Source organism: Gavialis gangeticus, unplaced genomic scaffold (genome assembly GCF_001723915.1).
Source record: "Gavialis gangeticus isolate Ggan-Ray unplaced genomic scaffold, GavGan_comp1, whole genome shotgun sequence".
In the NCBI taxonomy this organism is placed as follows: Eukaryota; Metazoa; Chordata; order Crocodylia; family Gavialidae; genus Gavialis; species Gavialis gangeticus.
This window is the reverse complement of record NW_017729033.1, coordinates 56,131,270-56,136,814: the sequence shown is the minus strand read 5'-3', so window position 1 is coordinate 56,136,814 and position 5,545 is coordinate 56,131,270.

The window sequence follows — 5,545 nt, the reverse complement described above, 5'->3', positions numbered from 1 at the left end:
TTCATCAGGCTCAGGGAAAATTCAAGTTGGTAAAAAGTCCCCATTTATCAGAAATAAACTTCATTTTTGCACAGAGGAAGCAGAAGCTGCAAAACTGTCTCTCTGGGTCCATGAGATTTTGGATTATAAATGTCACTGCTGAACAACAACAAAAATTTTTACACCTCCCTACCTGCCATCTGACACCACCAGGGAAGAAATCCTGCTTGATCTACACAACAAAGAACAAGCTCACAAAAAGACTCTTATGGACATAGGGATAGTTTTCCAGCTTCTGCTTGCTCCGTGCAAAAATTAAGTTTATTTCCTACATATGGGGATTTTTTACCATCTTGAAATTTCCCTGAGCCTGATGAAGGGCGCATGAGCCCTATAGCTTGCAGAAAAATATATTTGTTTTGCAATTTCTCAGTTGGTCTAATAAAAGGTGTCATTTTGGAACCAAGAGTTCTAGATTTGTGCATTTCTTTTTTGCCTCAGACCAACACAGCTACAGCTAGGGCTGTACAAAACTTTGGCAGCCATTTCTTTTTGGAGCTGTTTCAGCCCATTTTGGCACCCAAAACACCGACTCTGAAATGAAATGGAAGGCTCCAAAACGTCTCCAAAACTAAATGAAACTATCCAAAATATTTAAAATTTTTTTTTGGAGTTTCAAAGCCAGGTGTGCAGGAAAACAGAAGCTAAGAAGAGGGAGGGGCAAGGAGGGAGGGGGGATGACTGCTCTGATATTGACATCCATAGCTGACCAGTGTCTGCAATCTGTCCCTTAGGTCCCTTTCAATCCCTGCGGGCCCTTTGGCAGCCTCCTGTCATCCTGTGCACAGATCCAGGGCCCTGCATCCCCCAGGAGGAGTTTGGCACAACTCTGCAGCCCTCCTGTGGGGCGTGGGCCCCTGGATCTGTGTGCGGGATGACAGCAGGCTGCTGCTGCTGGCAAGTGATCCGAGTTTTGCTTTGAACAGTTTGAAGTGCAATTTCAGACTGCAAACTCCTGCACATATCTTCTTGAAACTTGGAAAGAGTCATGCCCTCAAAAAGGGCTACCATCCCTGCAATTTTCATCCAAATCAGGCAAGAAATGACAGTTATAGACATTTAAGTGATTTCTCGTAATAGCCAATGGCCAAATTACTGAAATAGTGTTGAAACTCTGAAACAGATTTGACTGAATCAAAACGGAGCAGTGATGTAAAACACCGAAACAAATCACAGTCCCTCCAAAATGGCTGAATCAGAAACCAAATCTAAACATAGCCATTTTGCACAGCCCCTGAAACAATAATGCCTTGCCACTTAAGGGTTGTATCTGACTCCCATCACAACCAACAGGAGATTTGTCACAGCGGGAGCAGGACCCTAAAATATTTTATAACACTGAAGTAACACCCATTGCTTTTTTATCATATCTTCCACATGATATCCATATTGTGAAAATGGTTTATCTAAGTGTTAAAGCTTTTAAAATGTAAGATTTTGAATGTACGTATTGTTTTAGGAATCAGGGAACCAGGTTGTGATTCACTGTATGACTGAGCTTTTCTTTTCCTCAGCCATTCAGACAAGTCTGAATGTCAACACTGACATAATGCTTGGCTCTGAACTACTGAACTTGCAGAGTGCATTTCCATATTTCAGCTCTATCAGAGAAAGAAATACATTTGGTGGTGATGAGCAAAAATGATTAGCCCCAATGATGGAGAAGGGAGAGAGACAGGTTTCTCTTGGATCTGCATAGATGCAAACTAAACAGCATAAAATCAGGCTTGGCAGTTACCATTAGCCTGCAGCTATAGCAACACCTTTCCCCCAGCAGGAACTGTTGTAGAGCAAGGAGTCAGAGCAGCAACAGGGATATTACCTGGAAAGAATATTAAAAATATCTGTATGAAGCGTTGTCATTTGATGGTATGTGCTGAAATGTAGAATGATTTCTCCAGCATAAAAATCTATTAGAATTAATTCAGAAATACCTCCGGGATAGATTTGGTGCTGAAGAATTCTACAAGATGTGCAAATACTTTCAGCTTTGATATGGGAGTTTATTAAAAGCTAAGGGAAAGTAGTAACCAGAAAATTGAAACTGGCACAAATTTCTACCATGGTCCAAGGCAAAGGGAAAATATATTTTCCTTATCATTTTTGCAAACATTCTACTTTTAATTGAGAATGCTTTGAAACATTTATAAGCTTTCAGACTAAGTTGATAGACATGGAGTTGCTTAACAGTCAACTGCAATCCTCTACAATCTTCTAGAAAGAGTAACAGTGAAACACTCCTGTTGCAATCCTATATAATAATGAAATTAACTGTTAAAAGGAATATCCCATATTTTCACTCAGTGAAAAAATCAAAGTCTAATCTTTTTGTTGATTTGAACAAATCTTAAAAAAAAAAAGATACCCAAGTTTCCTTTTTTGATATGGACTAAATAACAAGAGAAAGATTATGCTTGGAGTACTGCTGAGCTGCCAAAACCTGAGAATTCATTCAGTTGGTTATTTAGGTGTGTTACATTCAGGTAGCAAAATTCCAGGCAAGGACCATATTATATTTTTAATTGTTTGTTCTGCTCCATGCATGCCTGCAGTGGGTTATTATAGCAGCACCTGCTATTACTTAATCACTGTTTTCAGTTTTCATTCTAGCTCCATTTTTAGTTACCTGCAATTTTTTGAAACTTCCACCAGAAATTTTCTGGCATGCTTATATAGTAATTTTCACACAAAATATTGTATTAAAGGAACATTAAGATAGCAAAGACAAGCACTCAGAAGTTAGGAAATGCAAGAATTAAGGTTGCTTGTGGAACAGGATGAAATACACTAACTTAAGGATCAGCTTTTCAATATTTTGTATTTGTCCTCATTATTTATTATGCAGCCCCACCCCAGTTTCCTGCATATTATTCAAACACTGCTCTGAAAGCAGGATAATTCATTCCCTTATAGACTACTCTAAACTCCAGCACTCTTTAAACTCCTTATAAACTCCATAAAACCCATTGCTGTAATATTTGTGTGTTTCACAGATGATAATTAATCTTTATGATACATCTGTCAAGTTAGCATGTTTTGACAGATGGGGAACAGAAGAACAGAGAGATTAGAGTTAAAACTATGCACTGATTTTGGTTGCTCAGTTTGAGACACTCCAGGTTTTTTAGGGGATCTAGAAGTCTGTAACATTACATTTGTGTCAGTTGCACATTTGAGCACTCAGCACTTCTGAAAACCAGATTTCAGGATATCAGTTGGGTACTTTGAAAACAAGAAACACACTGTTAGTGGTCGGCTGAGCACAGTTTAATTAAAAGAACTCAGTGGCAGATGCAGGAATAGAAGACAGCATTCAATTTTTTTTTGTTCCTGAAATCCATATATAATTCACTAGGCACCTTCTAACTCCTGCAACAGATAAGGTAGGGGTCCTACAGATAACAGACCGCTTCATTACCAGCCATCTGAAGAAAAACATCCATCTTGGCAAGAGTTCTTGTTAGAGTGTGAGGAAAAGTATATGATTATGTAATTATTTATCATAATATATAAGTATTAAAAGACTAAGATGAGCTTAAATAAGCAATCTAAACTCTTCCTAATTGAATGCTTGACTGTGAGACCATAACAGCATAATTTTACTGTACTTTTCATAAATGATTTCTTAAACTGAAAAACAAATGGGATCTTTCTGAGACTCATGTGTCATCAGCCAGAGACAGAAGCCTTAGATCCTCCTCACTGACCTATGTTGAGCTAATAAAGTAACTGCTAGCAGTATTAAGAACTTCCATATATTCTGTGTGCAAGTCCTAGAGAAGGGCTCTACAGCTTGCCAGTGGGTTGTACAGCTATTTAGTAACAGCAGAGGAATTCTGAGACTCAGGAATTCAGTCCAGCATCTAGAAAGATACATACTGTAGTGGCCAGAGACTCTTTTGTTTATCCCTACTTGACTTCTTTGGCCTTGTTACCTTTTTGATCCAGCCAGTAGCCATTTTTCCTACAAACCTCAGCTCAGCTCATCTATTTTCACTTCTCTCTATATTTTCTTCAGGTTTCTAGTCTGCATCTCATGTCTCTCCTTTCTCCTCTCTGTTATTCTTTGCTTATACAGTCTCAGTGCCTACATCTTAGATTTCCTCATCTTAGGTCCAGCTCACACCTTTCCCATCAAGTGGATATCTCCTCTGTGCCCAGTTTCCAGTCTGAGAATCCTTTTCAAGGCCTTAGCAGGCAGTCCAACCTGGACTAATTGCCTGGTTGGTCACCTGGGGCATATGACTGGCAGCCTTACTCTAATTAGTGATTACAGGTGGTCACTTTTAGAGCCTCTTGACTGGCTGCTGGGAAAGCAGCATCCCCATTTTTGTCTACCTATGGCAGCAGAAAATAATTGGTTATATTGCAGAAATGCAGGTTACCAATATGATTCTGCTGTGATAAGCATCTCTAATCCTATAGTTCTGCCTCTGATTTCTGACTCTGCTCAGCATTGTTCCTGGATTCAGGGTTTTTGAATATTCCCCTTGGATCTTGTATCACAATCTCTGACTTGCTGTTCACCCTAACTTGGCACTGACCACTTGGCCTGACTTCGGTTGTTTCCCAACTCATCCTGACTTTGGCATTGGCTTTTGACTCCTGAATCCTTACCTGGCCTGTGATTTGGACTCTGACTTTGGATTTCCCCCTTGGATTTTATAATCTGGTCTATGATCTAGAACCCTAACTCAACCTGTAACTTGGATTCTGCCTTTGGATTTTTCCCTTGCATCTGGTAACCTGGATTTTAGCTGCTATTCCCCAGTTGCCTATTCACTAAACCAGACTGCTTACCATCATGTCTTTGCAATCCTCGTTGTAAGATTCTTCCTTGCCTCCTTCCTAGAAGTCTGTTCCAGTCTTCCTATTCATTTGCTTTTTGATCCGGCCAGTAGCCATTCTTCCTACAAACCTCAGCTTCTAATACCCTCTATTTTTACTCTTTCCTCTATATTTTCTTCAGATTCCCAATTTCAGTCTTTATGTCCGGCAACTACTACTCTCCCCTTTTCATATTCTTATCTATCAGAGCACCGATTCTCTGGAAAATTGGTTTTCAATCAATTCCTCCCAATTCCAATTTACCTTCTCCTCCTGACTTACAGTCTCAGACTCTCTACACCACCAGTTCAAGCTTCACCCCATCCTAGCTTCCCATCCCAGTCTCCTTCTCCTTTAAGACCCAATTTCTTTTACTCCTGCCCTTCCATCTTTACAATCATAGAAAAGTAGAGGTGGAAGGGGTGTCCGGAGGTAATCTAGTCCAGCATTTCCCAACCGGTGTGCCGTGGTACACTGGTGTGCCATCAGGCACGTCCAGGTGTGCCACAGCATTTTGGGCTGGAGCCACACCGCCCGCCTGCTGCTATTTCAAGCATAGACAAATGGGAAGCATGGCTCCAGACCAAAATGTGCACTACCCTCCCTGTCAGCGTCCAGCTGGCTGCATACCACAACCTTCCCATTGGTGTCTAGCTGGCCATATACCACACTTCCCCCC